Source organism: Trichosurus vulpecula, chromosome 1, assembly GCF_011100635.1.
Source record: "Trichosurus vulpecula isolate mTriVul1 chromosome 1, mTriVul1.pri, whole genome shotgun sequence".
NCBI classification, from domain to species: Eukaryota; Metazoa; Chordata; class Mammalia; order Diprotodontia; family Phalangeridae; genus Trichosurus; species Trichosurus vulpecula.
In genome coordinates, this window is record NC_050573.1 from 255,523,416 (window position 1) to 255,542,386 (window position 18,971).

Here is an 18,971-nt window from a genome sequence, read left to right on the forward strand (position 1 = left end):
CTCGCACTGCTGAGAAGAGCCAAGTCTATCAAAGTTAGTCCTTCCAGATACCGTGTGTCTGTAATCGTGTATGATGATCTCCTGGTTCTGCTCCCTTCACTCAGCATCAGTTCATACAAGTCTTTCCAGGATATAATGAAGTCCGTCTGCTCCTCATTTCTTATAGCACAATAGTATTCCATTACGTTCATATACCACAACTTGTTCAGCCATTCCCCAATTGATGGGCATCCCCTTGATTTCCAATTCTTTGCCACCACAAACAGAGCTGCTATAAATATTTTTGTACATACCTGGTCCATTTCCCACTTGTGTGATCCCTTTGGGATACAGCCCTAGGAATGGAATTGCTGGGTCAAAGAGTATGTACATTTTTATAGCCCTTTGGGCTAGTATTTGAACTTACTTCTAAGGGATACAATAGAGATAGCCATCTATATACAAGATAATTTGAGTAAGTGACTTAACCTTTCTGAGTTTCCCTTTCCTTATCAGTAAATGGTGATGTTAAAGAGCTTATTACCTACTTCACTGTGTTGTGAGCAAAGGATTTGGTACATCTTGACACTACTATGTAAATGTGCATTGCTATTTATACTCTCTTACAAATAGACCTTAAGGTCCAGGTCAGGTATTATTTCTTATCTGAAACTTTTGCATCTCTATCAACAATCATCTAACTACTTTTGCTTTTTTATTATTTCTATAATTCTGATTATTTTTCTTTAATTATGAGGCAGCTAGGTGACATGGGGGGAGGGGGAGAGGACACCTAGAGCTGAGATCAAATCCCATTTTACACTAGCTATGTTACTCTGGCCATGTCACTAAACTTCTCTTTGCTTCAGTTTTCTCAGTTGAAAAATAGGTATGATAATAGTACCTACCTCCCGGGAATATTATGAGGATAAAATGAGATAATATTCATAAAGTGCTTTGTAAACCTTAAAGTACCATATAAATACTATTACTATTAGCATTCATATTTTAGTACCAGACTGTAAGGTCCATGAAGTCAGAGAATATTTCTTATGCAAAACTTTTGTATCCTTCCTAATAGCCAGTATAATTCTCACTGCTACACAACAGGAATTCAATAAATGTATGCTGAATTTAATTTAATTGTATAAAGTCCAAGGGTAGTTGGGGGATAGAGTGCTAGGCCTGGAGTCAAGAAGACTTATCTTCTTCAGTTCAAATCTGGCTTCAGACACTTACTAGCTGTGTGATTCTGGGCAACTCTGTTTGCCTCAGTTTCTTCACCTGTAAAATGAGCTAGAGAAGGAAATGGCAAACCACTCCAATATCTTTGCTAAGAAAATTCCAAATGGGGTCATGAAGAGTTGGACATGACTGAAATGACAGAATGACAAAATAAAATCCGAGAGTTCTCATCCATGTTAGGAACTTTCATCAAGATACCTTATCATGAAAAAGTAGATAGACTGAAGTAAGTCCCATAGAACCATTGGAGGAAGTGTAGTATAGTGAAGAGTGCTAGATTTGGAATCAGAGGATCTGAGTTTGAATCCCTACCCTGCCATTACTCCCTACTTGACCGGGAAAGTCACTTAACTTCGTTAGGCCACAGTTTTCTCATCTGTAAAATCAAGGGAATGGACTAAATGACCTTTGACCCCTAAAGATCTAAATCAAGGAGCTAGAGATCCTATGAATTAGTATCATCCATCCAAAGCCAGGTTTCACATTTGGAGCATGTATTAAGTCAGAAAAAGGTGCATAAAAAATCAGGAAGTCAGAAAAACACAGGCAGGATGGTGCTATGGATGATGACATTAGAATTTCAGAACATAGAAACCTAATTGTAGAAAGAACTCTTCGCTTCAGTGGAACGGAGGTGGGTGAATAGGTTACTCTGCCATCATCCCATCACTGGTCCTGTAAGGCCAGGGTTCCTTGAGAGATATTTAGGAAAATTTGTGATAATATTTATCTTTGAGAAGGGAAAGGAATATCTAGTTATAATGAAATGTTATTTAACTAGTTAGTTTCTGAATGAGATTGCTCTTTTATGGGTCATCACAGCCCAAAAATTCACCCCTAAGTAGCCAACCTTCCAATATGAAGTGCCTCCAAAAATGACATGCTACTACATGTATCTTACAGTGTATACCAACAGATAAACAACCTTTGAATCTTATGAAATCATATATCTCTAATCAACATAAAAACAAAGAAACCTTTATAAATAGTCCTCAGCAATAATCATATGCAATTACAACATATCAACCACCCAAACAAAGCCAAGTCATTAGTCTTGTTTGCTTAGAACCACCTGGAAAAAAACACCAGGAAGCCAAAAGATTGCTAAAGCGGGTCTCTGCACTTATTGAAGAAACAGCTCTCCGAGAGTGTTTTCCTCCTTTTTTCATTTGTAAAGATGTGGCACATGGCATTTTGGGGTGTGATCTCATGCGTGTACCTGGTTTGTCTGCTTCGGCCCTTGTTTAGCTTTTCTTGCTTCGTTTCCATGTTACCCATTGTATAGTTTTCAGGCTGATTCAGGTATCTGAAATATTTTTGTTTTGTTTGCTGTCTTTTGTAAAATGAAAATAGCTTTGCAATCTCTGAGTCATCATGGCAAACTCTTTAAGAAGTTGCTTTCTTGGGATTGCATTTAATGGTTCACTAAAATTTGAAGAGAAAGTCCATTATAACTGCTGAAATAGATCAATGCACCAAGATGTTGAGAACCATAACGATAAGAAACTCATTTAGGTTACCATGAGTCATAGTCTTTCAAAATGTCTCTTATCAAACATATACATTTACGCAAACTCCAATTATTTCAAAATACTGGATAAATACAGATCATTTTCTTTAGTGCTATTGTGTTGGGCTTTTTGAAACACTCAATGAATATGAGAGGCTCATATTGATTTACAGAGTTTCTTTGACTCAACAACACTACACAATCCAAATTCCACCCTTAGTAAAGCAGGGAGGGGACAGTTGTGGAACTGAAGACATATTTTATTGTATCTCCCCTCTGATTCTGTGTTCATTGGGCAGAAAAGTTACCAATATATGGAGGTTTCTTTTTCCTCCCAAATATTGGCCTCATCCATCTTGTTGATGTCTAGAATTCAATGGTGAATGACAATTCTTTGCTTTATCTGAAGAAATTAAAAAAAATATGATGACATGAAAATAGCCACCAAATGGGGTAAGACCTTAAACCTCATCAATTATTTTTAGCTCACTGTGAATGAACTTCCCAATGCTTTTTTTCTGAGAGTGAGTTTTGATGGGGGGAGAATGCATGAGGAAGGGGGAGAAGAGTAAGGCAGCAGAAAAGAGAGCTTGGAATTTCTGGAGAAACTTCTCAAACTCCCAGGGTCTCAGAGCTGAAAGGGATCTCAGAGGCTATCCAGTTCCACCTGAACCAAGATAGGATTTCCCTCTACAACATACCAAACAAGAGGCTTTTGTTTGAAGACCTCTAGTGAGGAAGACCTCCTGAACTCCTGAGGTATCCCATTACACTTTTGGATAGCTTTAATTGTTAAGAAGTTTTTCATAATATCAAACCCAAACTCTTCTCTCTATAGCTTCTGCCCATTGCTCCCTTTCTGCCCCTTGGGGCTAAGTGGAATAAAAGGACCAATCTCATTCTTCCGTAAAACAGCCCTTAAGATACTTGAACACAATTATCATATACCACTCCACCCTCTCCCGCCCCCCAAATCAGCCTAACTAGCCCCAGTTTTTTCAACTGATTCTTTCATGGTTTGCTTTTGAGGACCTTCGCATCCCAATTGTCCTTCTCTGGACTCTCTTTTCTAGCTTATATCAACACCTGTCCTAAAATGTGGTACCTGGAAAAGAATAAAATACTCCAGATATGATCTGACCAGGACAGAGTACAGTGAGGTTACTCTCTCTCTCTCTCTCTCTCTCTCTCTCTCTGTCTCTCTCTCTCCCCCTCTCCTCCTCCTCCTTCTCCTCCACCTCCTCTTCTTCCTCCTACTTCTCCTCTCCCTCTGCCTCCCACTCTTCCCTCTCAGCCTCCCCCTGCCCAATACATTATACCTCTCTTAATAAATCCTGAGATGTCATTAGCTTTTGTGGCTGCCATGTCATACTTTGGACTTATATTAAACTTACAATCCATTCAAACCCTAAAGTCTGTTCTATGTGAATTGCAGTGGGGCTTTGCTTCCTCTATCTTGTACCTGTGAAGTTAACTTTTTGAGCCCAAGTGTAGCACTTTATTGTTATGGTCACTATGGTCATTGTTCTAGCCTGACAAGATCTTTGTGGATCCTTGATTTTTCATCTAGTGCACCAGCTGTCCCAGTATCCTTCATGTCATCTACACATTCTATAACAGTGTTTTATCCCAGAATTAATAAAACTGTTAAAGACTGTATAAAACCTTTCCCCCTCCCCCAACCCCTACGTTAATGATCTTGCTAGAGGCAAACTAGTGGGTTCAGTAGATAGAACACTAAAACCTGGAGGCAGGAAACCCAAGTTCAAATCTGACCTCAAAAACTTCTAGGGCAAGTCACTTAACCTGTGTCTGCTGCAGTTTTCTCAACTCTAAAATGGCAATAGGGAATGCTAGGTGATTCAGTTGATAGAGTGTCAGGCATGGAGTAAGGAAGACTCATCTTCCTGAGTTCAAATCTGGCCTCAGACACTTACTAGCTGTGTGACCCTGGGCAGGTCACTTAACCCTGTTTGCCTCAGTTTCCTCATCTGTAAAGTGATTTGGAGACCATTCCAGCAGCTTTGCCAATAACACCCTAAATGGGGTCACAAAGAGTTGAACATGACTGAATAACAACAAAAATGGGGTAATAAAAATAACACCTATCTTTCAGGATTTTTGTAAAAGATTAAATGAGATATTTGTAAAACACTTAGCACAGTGCCTGGCACAAAGTTGGTGCTTAATAAATACCTATTTCCTTTCTTCTTTCTTGCTATTTAGTAGAAATTCTGAGATGAAATCTTTTAATCCTTAATTTGTGTTAAATGTTATTTTATCTGACACTCTCCATGAGGTTACCATATCACAAAAGATTATGGTTGAGTGAAATGTTCATTAGGAAACTGGTAGTTAAAAGTTAGAATTGTTACCAGGGACCTTAAAAATCCTTTTTCAGGGTGATCCTTGAGGCATTGCACTATAGACTTCCTTCCAACTTGATTCTGAGCCATTAATGACTACTTTTTGGTTTCACTTACTCAGCCAGTTCCAAACGCAATTTACTGTGCTGTTTTCTAGCTCATATCTCTCCATCCTATCTGCAAGGAGGGTATAAAAGACTTTGTCAAATACTCTGCTGAAATCTAGATAAATTATGTCTCTGGCATTCTCTTGTTCTCTCAGTCTAATCAAAAAAGGAAGGACAAAAGAAAGAAGGAAGGAAAGAAGGAAAGAAAGAAAGAAAAAAGAAAGGAAGGAAGGAAGAAAAAGAAAGGAAGAAAAAGGAAGAAAGAAAAAGGAAAGAAGGAAGGAATGAAAGAAAGAAAGAAAAAAGAAAGGAAGGAAGAAAGAAAGAAAGAAAGAAAGAAGGAAGGAAAGAAACAAAGGAAGAATGGAAGGAAGGAAGAAAAAGGAAGGAAGGAAGGAAAGAAGGGATGGAGGAAGGAAGAAAAAGGAAAAAAGAAGGAAAAAAAGAAGGGAGGGAGGGGAGAGAGGGAGGAAGGAAGGAAAGAAAGAAGGAAGAAATGGGGTTAATTTTTCATGGCTTGTAGAATTTTGTCATTTAGTTAGGAATGTACTGGAGTACAAAGAGAAGAAAGGAACTCATCAAACTACTATTAAAGCTAGAGAGTTAGACAGTGACAACTTAACTAGTTGTGGGATGAGACAAAAAAGTACTTGGGGAGTATTGATGATGTATGCACTCTGGGGATAGAAAGAGGATCATTATTTTGTTCCTTTGGCATAAAAAATCGAGACTCCATCCCCGCTTCTTTCATAGGGATATATTTTTCTAAATTATGTTTTGAAGACTAATCTGAAGCAAAGGAAAGCCACACTATTATTATTTTAGAAAAATCACTCTTCTCATTTTTGTTAAAGAGAGTTCAGCTAGAAATGGTCCTGGGACAACTCACTTTCCTATTATTCTTACACATTTAATATTCTATGTACTATCACACATGTGGATAAAATGACTGCTTTTTATAGATGGATGAAAGCATGAGTGTTTAAGGTCGTTATCTGTAGACTCACCAGATACATCCCGAGTAAAACTTCAGTAACAATCTAGATGACAGGGATGATATCTTCTGCAAGGTCTTTAAATACTGAGAATTTTTTATTCTACCCAGCATGAATATTTTGAGTATTTGATAAGATAACATCGATTTAAAATGTCCTTAAGTTTTTAGGTATCATTGTAATGACGCCATTTGTTTGATGTTTCTTTATCAATATATTGTTGACTGAGATCACGTGGATGCTGCCTTTTGATTCCATTCTTGGATTTTAGTTCTTCCATAGACTCTATCTGTGGGCAAATCCCTTTTAGTTGCATTTGACAAATCAGTTGGGCTATACCTATAGTAACCTTGACTACTTCTAGGTAAGGTAATGTCTGTTTGTTCCAAAGATATTTCCATAAGTTTTGTAATGGTTGTTATTATTACCTAAATCTGTGATTTCAACAGCATAAGGAATTCCCAGTGTGAGAGTTCTTTTCCCTAGTACATATTGGGAATTCGTAACTTATAATCTTAGAGAATTCTCTAGTGCATCAAGAGGCTACATGATTTGCTGATGTTCATATAGGCTTTTTTATATAGGAGATGTTTAACCTATGGGTGCATGGTATGAAGCACTAAGCAATCATGGAACACAATATAAAATTGTTGTTATTTTTAAGTCTAATACTCTCAGTGTGATAATACTTCTTTAAAGATCAAAGTGCTATTGCCTTTTTTCTATTCCCTGAATCTTTGCTTCTTATTCAACACAAAATTCACCACCATATATGTATATCCATACATATATATGTATATTTATATTTACATATACACATACACACACATGCATATATATATCCACAATAGATTATATATGTTTGGATGTTTCAAAAACTTGTGTATCTTATTGGTGTTTTCATTTTTTCTCCATTGTACTGAAGGCCCCTGAAAAATATGAAATGTGTCTTCTACTCAGTTTATATCTTCCCACATCTCCTAGAACAGTACTGTAATCACCAGGTACTAAATAAAATGCAAAAAAGGTGTGGCAATCACACTATAGCCTTGCTTTGCCAGAAAAAAAAGTAGGAGATTGAGTCCAAGAAAGCAATGCATTTCTTAATGTGAATGACACCTTTCACCTGCAATACCTAGAGACTGGCCTCCTGGAATTGGTCCAAATTGGTCCTACCTACCCACATCTCTGGGAATAGATCAAAAGATTTGCCCCAAGGGTGGAGGGGGTGAAGCATCATTTACTCAAATATTCTGCTTGTGTGAAAAGACAATACTAGTAGTCTTACTTCGAAATGGAGCTTTTCAGCTTGAAACTCATCCTGAACAACAGAAAGAACGTTCTATGCTCAGGTACTAGAGATCTAGGGTTAACTCCGATTTTTCTTAAGCAAGACTTTTAGCTTGGAGCAGGGTGTTGAAACATGTTGACGTTCTGGGAGGATCATTTAATTTTAAGACCCCTCAAGGAAGCTCAAGTGGCTCCCCTGATTTGACACTCAAGGAAAGTTATTCATTTTATCAGTATAGCTGACATCTATACTGTGTCTTAATGTGTACAAAACCATCTTTCCAGGTCCTCTGGCTCATAACCTAAGTGTCATTTGCACTCTCTCTCATCCTCCACATCCAATTAGTGTTAAAGTCCTGTCACTTCTACCTCTGGAGCACCTTTTATTAACTGTCTCCTTTTCTCTGAATCTGCCACCGCACTGATGCAGGTTCTCATCAGCTCACATGTAGAGTGCAGTAGCATTCTGGTTGATTTCTTGTCTCAAGTTTCCCTCTACTTCAGACCATCCTCTACTAAGCTGTCAAATTGATCTTCCCAAAACACAGATCTGACCATATCATACCCTTGCCCAAGTCCTTCCCCTGAATCCTTCTCTCTCCATTCAATAACTCCAGTGGCTTCTGCTAGGATCAAATGTAAAATCCTCTCCTTGGCTTTCAAAGCCCTTTCTGACCTGGTCCCACTCTCACTTTCTAGTCTTCTTGTGCCTTATTCTCTTTCACATACTCTGAGTTCCAGTGGTCTTTCTGTTCCTTGAACTAGATATTTCATCTCCTGACTCCCAAGTCTATACACTGGTCATTCCTGGAATGCTCTCTCCCTCTGACTCCTCATTTTTCTAGCTTCCTTTGAGTCTCAACTAACATCTTACCTTGTGCAAAAGCCTTTGCCAGACCTCCTTAATTTTGACACTGTCCCTTTGACATTACCTCTAATTTATCTTGTACATAGTTGTTTGCATACTGCCCCCTCCCCATTAAACTGTGAGGTTCTGGAAATGAGGATTTTTTTGCCTTTCTTTGTATCCCTGGGGCTTAACAGGGGGATACATAGTATATAGAAGACTCATTAAATACTAGCTGACTGACTGGTACAACTTATTGCATTTGATCCTGATAAAAACCTTATGAAGTACATGCTATTAAACTGAGCTTTATAAAAATTAAAAGACTTCCATGGGTTTACACAGCAAGCAATTGTGAAGTCAGATTAGAACAAGGGTCTTCAATGGAGCAGAATTCGACCCTTCAATGGGACAAACAATTTAACTCAAATCCACTGTTTGATAAATCAGAAAAGTAAGTTATTCAGCAAAGAACTCCCTCTTTGACAAAAGCTGCTGGGAAAACTGGAAAGCAGCCTGGCAAAAATTAGGCTTGAACTAACATCCTATGCCATATTTCACAATACATTTCAAATAACCTCAATATTGAAGATCAAACCCTCTACAAAGTCGAGTGAGATGAATGCAAAGGAGAGAGCCTGACAAAAATTTTCTAGTCAGGGAAGTTTTCATGGAGAGGGCAGCTGTTGAGCTTTTAAAAAAGTGAAAGATTCTAACAGGGAGAGATAAGGAAAGAATGTGGTGGATTCTGGGAACTGGGGCTCTGGCCATGCCTGGTGACTCATATGTGGCTCAGGTGGTGAATAAGAGTCCTGAATCCCTCCTATTTAATTAGGCCACACACACTTTTAAGACAAGTGGTTATCACTTTGGAGAAAGACATTCTTTTAAAAAATGAACAATAATACTCTGCTAAACAAAATGAAAGAACAAATGTAGTCTGAAAAGCCTGAAACAAAGCTTTGCTTGAAAAGAAAGAAGGTTAGAAAATCTTTGGGTGAATAGGTTAGACTTTTGATACTCTACAACGGCGTGCCCTGGGGAGCACAAGACCTTTTCAGGGGGACTAACGGTCAAAACTATTTTCATAATAAGCCTAAGACATAATTTCCAATATGATAATATTGATAGATATAACCACATAAACAAAAACTCCTGAGGGGGGGTTCTCAATAATTTTTAAGAGTTTATAAGAACAAAATGTTTGTGAACCACTACTCTACAATGATCAAGTTGAGTTTCCTCAGTGAGCTTCCTAACAATTCAGGTGGTGCACAGAGGTATAAATGGGGTGGTCTACCAGTGGATAAAAGGAATAAAAATAGCCACAGAGGAACATAGTCGCTTAGGTGATCATGTTGGAAGCCAAAACTTAGTGAAAAATGGCAAATTTCAGGTTCAAAAGCAGAGTTGATCAATCGAAAGGTGTTTATTAAGCGATTACAGTAGGCAAGGCATTGTTTTAAGTATTAGGGTACAAAGAAAAGAAAAAGGTAAAGTCTTTTCCCTGAAGGAGCTAATATTCTAATGGAATGAGATAGGGTAAAATTAAATGTAAATGTCTAGGTACATTATTTATATATACTAACCCATATATATATATATATATATATACACTAAATATTATAATCGACAAATAGCTAGGTATATACCACATACACACATATTACATATGAGTACATGCTGTTATATATCTATCCAGATATAGATAGATGGATGGATAGGTAGATAGTATATACATAAATATAAATATATATATATATACATTGTATATATATTTATGCATATATATGTGTGTGTATGTATATATGTATACGTGTGTGTATACTCATTTATCCTTTCCATTAGAATGTTATCTCCTTTGAGGTTCCTCTATCTATCTATCTATCTACCATCTATCTATCTATCTATCTATCTATCTATCTATCTATCTATCTATCTATCGAATATGAAAAGGAAAGAAATTCAGAGCCAGGGGGATTAGAAAAGGCCTCTTGCACAAGGTGGCATTTTAGCTGATTCTTGAAAGAAACCAAGAGGTGGAGGTGTGGAGGGAAAGCATTCTAGGCATGGGGGACAGCCATTGCCAAGGCAAGGAGATGGGAGCTGGAGAGCATTAAATATGTAATCATATTTATTTAGTTGTAAATGCTATCTTAATGACTTTGTTTCTGTAATATACTAAAGACATTTTTCAGTTATGTGACACTTACTTGAATTTATTGGTAAATACTTTAACATTTGTATAGTGCTTGAAGCTAGAGAATGTTTGCAGGAGGTCTGCTGTAATGATAAAAGGCCTTAAGATAATGTCTTAGATATTTGGTGAAGAAGCTGGGATGCTTAGCCTGGAGAAAAGAAGAATCAGGGGTACATCTTCATTTTCATCAGTCATCTTCAAGTTTGAAAGGCTGCCATGCAAAAGAGGGATGAGATTTTTTCCCCCGATTGTCCTTAGAGTATGAAACAATGGGCAATGGGTAAAAGTTTCAAAGAGACAAACAGATTTCATGGAAGGAAAAACTTCCTAACACTTGTTGTTGTTGCTTGTCCTTTGTTCTCGGAGAGGACCATGGCATCAGGAAGGAGGCGTCATTACTTGCAAGTGAATTGATTTAAGTGAGGGAGAGCTGCACAAAGTCACTAGCCTCACTCTCTTCCCCCTCCTAATATTAAGAGTTGATCAAAAGTGGAAATAGGCTGCTTTAGGAGGTAGTGGATTCTCCTTTACTGGAAATCTTCAAGAAAAGCTAGATGACCTGGTCAGAAACGATTCCATAAGGAGTGAATTCTAAGCATCAGGGAGAGTCTGTACAAAGATAGAGTTGGGGGATAGAACATCATGAACGAGGAACAACAAGAAGGCCAGTTTGGCTGGATTCTAGAGTTCACAAAAGCGGATAATACCGGGAAATATAGTCTGGATCCTGCGAAGAGCTTTAAGAGCCAAACATAGGTTACTGAGTAGAGGAATTGTATGGTAAGAACTACGTATTAAGAATATAAATTTGGCAACTGTGTAGAGGACAGATTGGAAAGGAGAGAGGGTTGAAGCTGGGAGACCAACTAATTAGCTATTGCAATTGTCCAGGAGAGAGGTAATGAGGGCATAAGCTCACATGTGGATTGAGTGTGCTGGCACACCTAGGGATGAAGCCTGAATGAGGATAACTGTGTCATTGGAGAGAAGGGGACTGTGAGCTCCTTGAGAGCAGAGGCTATGTTTTTGCCTTTCATTGTACCTCTAGCCCTTAGCACAGTGTGAGACATGTAGTAGGTGGTTAATAAATGCTAGTTGATCGATTGTTTGTGAGATATTGTGGAAGTAGAATTGACAAGATTTGGCAACTGATTAGCTATGTGCCCTGAAGATTTGGGAATGATTTGGAGGTTTGAAACCTGTCAGAACCAGTAAGAGGCTGAGTTGAAAGGATGTTGGGTAGATAGCCTGGAAGAAAAATGACTTAGGGGGACATGATAACTCTCTTCAAACATTTTAAGAGCTGCCATGGGGAAGAGCGATTAGGTTTGTTCTAGTTGGCCCAGGGGGCAGAACTGTTAGCAATGACTAGCAGTTGCAGAGACAGATTTTAGTTTGATATAAATAATAGCTAACATTTATACCATACTTCACACACATGGTCTCATTTGATCCTCTAACAGAGGACATTGGCTCATAATTTGAGCTGCCAAAAGTGAAATGGGAGCTAGTGGGTTCCAAAATTCTCTAAGTCTTCAAGACGGGATGATTAGGGGATTCTATTAGGGTTTGGGTTGGACTAGATGGCCTCTGGCATCCCTTCCTGTTCCATAATGCTGTGATTTAAAGAGTGCGCCAAGGTTTCAGACTCCCTGTTTTTACCATGGTCTTTCCAGTCACCCTGATTTGGCCACCTTGAAGTCACTCTCAATTTCATAATCTCTCTTGTTCCATATATCCATTTAGTTGTCATACTTGTCAATTTTACATGTACAATGTCTCCTCTACTTGTCCAACTTCTCACCACTTTCATAGCCACCACCCTGATTCTGGCCCTCATCATCTGTTTCCTAGACAATTACAACAGTCTCCTACTGGGCTTCCTTTCCTTGAATCTCCCCAGTTGTGGGGAGGTTCCATCTGACAAGGGAGATGGAAAAAAATAAGGAAAATGTGACAATGAAGCAGAAGCTTATTCTATGAGAGTTCCCCAGTATCTTGCCTGCTTTTCTTCCAATTTAACATACACTTGGGACTTCTATATTACATCTTGTTTGATGCCACATTTGTCCACTTCCCCATTAAAGCAAATCTGGTCTTATGCAGTCAGGTTTGGAATATTTGTTTGCCAAATGTATTCCCTTTATAATTGGCTGTTTAAGGGCTGAAATGGAGGTAGGTAGGTAATGCAATGGGTAGAGAGCTAGGCTTGGTGTCAGAAAGACCCAAGTCCAAATCTTGCTCAGACATTTACAAGTTGTGTGACCCTGGGCGAGTCACTTAAATTCTCTCAACCTCAGTTTCCTCAACTGTAAAATGGGGATGATAATAATTGCATTTCCCTTTAAGTGAGATAATATATTGTAATAGGGGTACATGTGCTAACCCCATCAGCTTGTTTGGCTGATGTAATCTCTTCCATGTATCACTGGGGAGATGGCTTCTGCAAGAATCCTGATGATAAATTAAGGAAGTACCTTAAAGAGATTGCCAAATATGGAGAAACATCCTGTAAATGGTTCTAATTGGCTAAACTCTGGGAAGAGCCTCTTTCAATTGGCTGCATAATCAGAAGTGTCAGTATCTTCGAAAGGGCCTCAGTTAGCTTCAATAATTTCCATTTTGCCTCATTCATGTCTAGGAGTGCTGGATAACTCTCTCACAACATGCAGGAGGGACTATGTGTGCCCTTGGTAGGATCAAAGCTAACTGTTCCTCTAGAGACCAAGGTGGTAGAAGGAGAGTATACTTCAGATACTTGGGGAAATATGTTTGCCTAGATCTTTGAAGTAAATATCTCTTTGTAAACTCATCATGCTGTTAAGTGGCTAAAAGAAACTGGGAGCATTAGACACAGGCTCTAACACTGGAGGGATCACAGGCAGCATGGGCTCCAATTTAAGGCAGTAGAGAAGAGAAATACCCCACAAACCTTTCAGGGTTCCCTGGAACTGATAGTGTACTGGTAAATCTTTAACATCTGACTCTCCAAAAAAAGAAAAGTACAAATGACACAGCTTTCAAGTTTAATATCTATTATTAACATTTTCTCTATCACTTTCTTAAGTCTTGACAATCAACAAAACAGTAAATCAAGCCCTGATTCTCAGCATTTGCCAATTTCCCAGATGTAAGTGATCACACTGCATTAGCAATAAGAACTGATTACAGCACATCTCCACTTGGAACTCTAGTGTATCAGGACCCAAAGAGTGGGGCCAGAGACTATAAATTAAACTTAGAAAATGTTTCGCAAACTTTAAAATGCTAGCTATAGAAAAGGACAAGAACATCAAATAACCCGGGCTCACCAAGGATCCACAATATAAATGATTGTTCTACACACACAAAAGGGACATGGGCATATATGATGGCTGAGTACAGAGGGTCACTCTGCACAATGTGACCCCAGTCGATAGCTGCTCTGAATGAAGAAGTTGGAAAGTCCCTGGAATTACTATCATGTATATTTTCAAGTAGAGGCATGGTTAAAATCCATCCTCCACAGAACTGAGTGATATTCCTAAAGCAGAATGCTAATCATGTCATTCCCAGAGGCAGCTAGGTGGTACAACAGACCTAGATTTGGGCTGCTTGAGTTCAGATCCTACCTCAAATACTTACTAGCTGTGTGAGCAAGTCATTTAACCTCTAATTGTCTCAGTTTCCTCAACTATAAAATGGGCATAATGATAGAACCTACCTGTCAGGAAATTGTTGTGAGGATCAAATGATATATTATTTGTAAAGAGCTTAGCCTAGGGCTTAGCCTTCCACTTTGCATCTATCTGCTGCCTTGTCTGCTTTCAACTCTATAGGACAAGATGCCCTGACACTGACTACACCATGATGTTCCATCTCCTCCCCAGCCTGCTACCCCCCATCTGATTTCTGATTTCCTGGCTCCTTTTATGTGTTATCTCCCCCCTCCCCCTTTATATTCTAAATACTCTCAGTGCAAAAGTTCACTTTAGGAAAGTGGGAATAAATCTGCCAGGACCATTAAGTCTTAGAAAACCATTTGGTTTATTGGAATGGTGGAATAGTTTCAGGAAAGGAAAACCAGTAGGCAAAAGAAAGCCACTAGAAAGGGAGAATAAAAGTGCTACATCAGCAAAAAGAGTGTTGGCTCTGAAGTCAGAGGACCTGGATTTGATTCCTTCCTCTTATGTGGGCAATTTGGGCAATTCATTCAATTTCATCATTTGTAAAAAGAGGGGACTGGATTACTTGGTCTCCATGGCCCTGCACACTTTCCTTTCTAATCTATTACTCATATCCTACCAGATAATTATATCCCAGAATACTTAAGGAATTTCTAAGAGTCATCATTGAACCACTGCCAACAATCTTTGAGGAATTATGAAGAAAGAAAAAAAATATCTGGGAGCTGGACATTAATCTGCAGAAAAAGACATCCGACCTTTATTTGACAGGCAATAAGGGGTCACTGAAGATTTTTTGATCGGAGAAGGGACATGAACAGTGATAATACAGTTGTTTGAGAAAGATTAGTCTGAAAATGGTATGGATTAAAGAGGAAAGAGTATAGAGATTATATGGCCCTTTAAGAGACTATTGTAATACCCCAAGTAGGTGGTAACGGGGACCTGCACCAGAATGGTAGAAGGGGGAATATGGACTAGGGATGGACATGAGATGTTGCAGAAACAAAATTGAGTGTGTAAATATATATATATATGTATATATGTAGTATGTATATATACATATACACATACACATACATATATACATATGCATCTATATCTAGAGATAGATCTATCTAAATCTATATATATGTATGTATACATATACAGTGTGTCTATGCATGTGTGTATATATGTCTATCTATCTATCTATCTATCTATCTATCTGTCTATCCATCTAGTGGATACAGTTCTGGGCCTAGATTCAGGAACTTATCTTCCTAAGTTTAATCTGGCCTCAGATACTAGCTGTGTGACCCTGGCAAGTCACTTAACACTCTTTGCCTCAATTTCCTTATCTGTAAAATGAACTGGAGAAGGAAATGACAAACCACATTAGTATCTTTGCCAAGAAAGCACCAAATGAGGTCATGAAGAGTCAGACATTTCTGGAAAATGATTAATGATATATATATGTGTGTGTGTGTTTCTTTTTCTGTCTCTCTGTCTATACATACACACATACACGTGCATACATACATATATACATACACATACATACATACATACATGCATGCATGCATGTATATCTGTCCTTGTAGAGTAGCCAAGTGCTCTTTGCCCATGCATTCACTTAATTTGTGCTTACATTTTCCTCTTAAACATAGGGCCGTGGGATCAAAGAGCTAGAAGGAACCTCAGAGGCCGTGTAATCCAGCCCTCTCTGGAAATGCAAAGGGCAGAGGGATAGAAGAGATGTGATCAAAGCAGAACTGATAGAACTTACTGAATGCTTATAACAGGAAATGGACAAGGGAAGGGCGTAAGCATTATGTAGTGCCTACTGTGTGCCAGGCATTGTGCTAAGGCCTTTTTTTGACAAATGTCTTGTCTGATCCTCATAACAACTCTGTGCTATTATTATCCTCATTTTATAGTTGAGGAGACAGAGGGAAACAGAGGTTAAGTGACTTGCTCAGGGTCACACAGTTTGTAAGTGTCTCAGGCAATATTTGATCTCTGCTTTTCTTGATTGGAGGTCCAGTTATCTATCTACCATGCCATCAGCTCCCTCAGAGGGAAGAGTTAAAAATAATCTTATATTTTGAACATGAGAAACAGAATGTTTCAATGGTGGTGCCTTTGGTAGGAACACTGAAGTCAGAAAGAAGACTTGCAAGGAGACATAACAAGTCCAGTTTAGAGCATATTTCATTTGGGAGGGTACTGTGACATCCAGGTGGAAATATCCTGTAGGCAGCTGGACATATGGGAAAGAGAGATTAGGCCTAGAGATACAGATTCAGAATTTGTTTGCAAGTGGGTGATTGTTGTAACCGTGGGAATGAACGGACTTACCAGGAGTGAGTGGAGAGAGAGAAGAGACCCAGGGACAGAAGTTTGGTGGACATTTAGTTTAAGAATCAGGGGGAGAGAAAGGAGTCAGCAAAGGGGAAAAAAAGGCAAAGCATTTGGAGAAATGAAGATCACTAAACTGTAGTGCAGATTGGGGGTCATTAATGTCAAATGCTACAGAGAGGTGAAGGAAGCTAAGAATAGAAAAAAAGATATTAAATTTGACATTAGGTGACCAGCGATAAGCCAAGGGTGCATATATACAAGCCCAGACGACTGCCATCTAAATAGAAGGACTGGACCTGGCAGACAGAAGAATGGTGTCAGATGAGCTGATGTACCTTTGATCTCCAGTAAACCACATATTAGCTAATGGTGAATGGTTTATTCTGTCATAGTCCAATGGTGAGGTGCATGAGAATTTTTTTAAAGATTTATTGGTACACTTGAAAAACCAACCAAACATTGTTTTAACTTCCCAATTACTCTTCCATAGTTAGATGGCACAGTGGATAGAGCACTGGACTTGGAGTTGGGATGATCCTGAGTTCCAATCTCTCTTCAGATACTTACTAGCTATATGACCCTGCACAAGTCACTTAATCTGTCTGCCTCAGTTTCCTTATCTATAAATGGAGATGATTGTTAATTTTTTAAGGGAAATGTTTATTAAAGATGGCTGGTGGAGGAGTGGGACCAAGAAGTTCCTGAAGAGGAGTCCCAGGCGCTACAAATGAGGGCTGTCTCAGTAAACAGAAGCCCTTGGGTGGAGCCACTTCCCCCAGCTGGAGGCTCCTGGGTCAGGCCCATCATGGGGCTAAATCGTGGGAACTGGGCATTGACAAAATACAGGGGAACGTAGGCAATCCAGCCTGTGGACCAACACACACTAAGCAGGGCTCCTTTGTTGAAGGATGAGTGAAAGGAGATCAGCTGGGCCCAGGCGCCTGGTTCCCTCTGCACAACACTACAGGGAAGCAGTTCAAACACAGGGCTATTCTGGGTCTAGAACAGTAGAATGACGGGCTTGCCATGCTAGAACTGTGGATTTGCTTTCATGAGCACAGCCAGAGGTTCTCCAGGGTCCCAGACCATGGAATGAGCTCCTCCCCCTAGCCTTTCCTCCCCATTGGGTGTCTGTATTGTCATCTTGGACAGATCTGCCACAATGTTAGCTACCTCAACACCTCCAATCTGCCCCTTTCCCTCCTTATTGTGCTTGGGGAAGGTCAAGGAGTAAATTAGAGACTCTCCTAGGATTGTAAATAACAGGCGGTTCCCGTCTGGGCTCCAGCAGGCAGTCTGACAACACCCCGGCAGGGTAGGCCACCTCTCACAGGTCCACATTTGAGCTTTCCAAACCTGGAAGATGGCAGAAGGCATGGTGGTCAAGATTTTGCTGCCATCAGGGGACCAAAGGAGATAGGTCACTCCACCCTCCTGAACCAGGGAAGGGTTGTCACAGGTCTTACCTGAGATGTCTCATACCAAGACTGCAGCATCTACAGGTGAGGCTGAAAGCAGTCATCCTCCATTGGGGGACCAGGCCAGGCTGGTGACAGAGCTGTTCTCTGGATGGGAAAACACCTGGGCACAGCCTGAGGAGGGTCAGGTGGACAGGGAGTTGGGATCCAGAGTCCAGATGAGAATACAGGTTTGAAAAACCACAGCCAGCACTGAGGCAATGAGAGCTTCCACGCAAGAACAGCCACATTTTGCTGTAGCCATTGCTTCAGAGAGGGGACTATGGTGCTGTTGGCATTGCATACCCAGATAGAGTCGTCCAATAGCACTACTGCAGCTTATTGATATGAGGATGCTGGGCAAAAATTCTCAGGCAGCAGCTGGACCAATTTGTGACCCGGGCAAACTGAGCATTCGGATCTTCGCTCCTAAGTGACAAATGGGGAAAACAGAGACCCGTGGAGAGAAGAGCCCCATCTTGACACTATGCCAGGGCCCAGCTTGATGCTGTCTTCACCCACTTGAACACTTCCTCCTCAGAATTAGCAACCTCATTCAACACACCTGAAACCCCCATATCATGCCAGGCATTGATACATCTCTTCCAGATACTCTCACAGTGATGGATGAAGCCAATTTTGATGCCATGGTCCAGACTCCCAGGGGTTTTTAGGGGGTCTTTCTTCAGATGCAGATCAGGAAGGGTGATCCACTGACCCTAGAAGTCAGGGGGCAGGCTTTCCTAGCTGACACCCATCATCAACTCGTTGTTGTACTTGTAAAGCGTCACTTGGTCCCAGGGTGGTGACGGTGGGAACAATGAAAGGGAGCACATCCTGCTAGGTGGCCCAGCTAGGAGCCAGCCAGTCCTACCTCCTTGTGGTCCCACATCTGCTCGGGCTGGAGCTGAAGAGGGCAGACCGGGAGATGATTGTTTTGAGGATTAAATGAGATAATATTGCTGAA

General features: G+C 39.9%; 1 pseudogene; it reads right to left on the reverse strand.

Moving 5' to 3' along the window:
* Positions 1-17,210: 17,210 nt before the first annotated feature.
* Positions 17,211-18,840, reverse strand: LOC118839792 (annotated as a pseudogene).
* Positions 18,841-18,971: the final 131 nt, after the last annotated feature.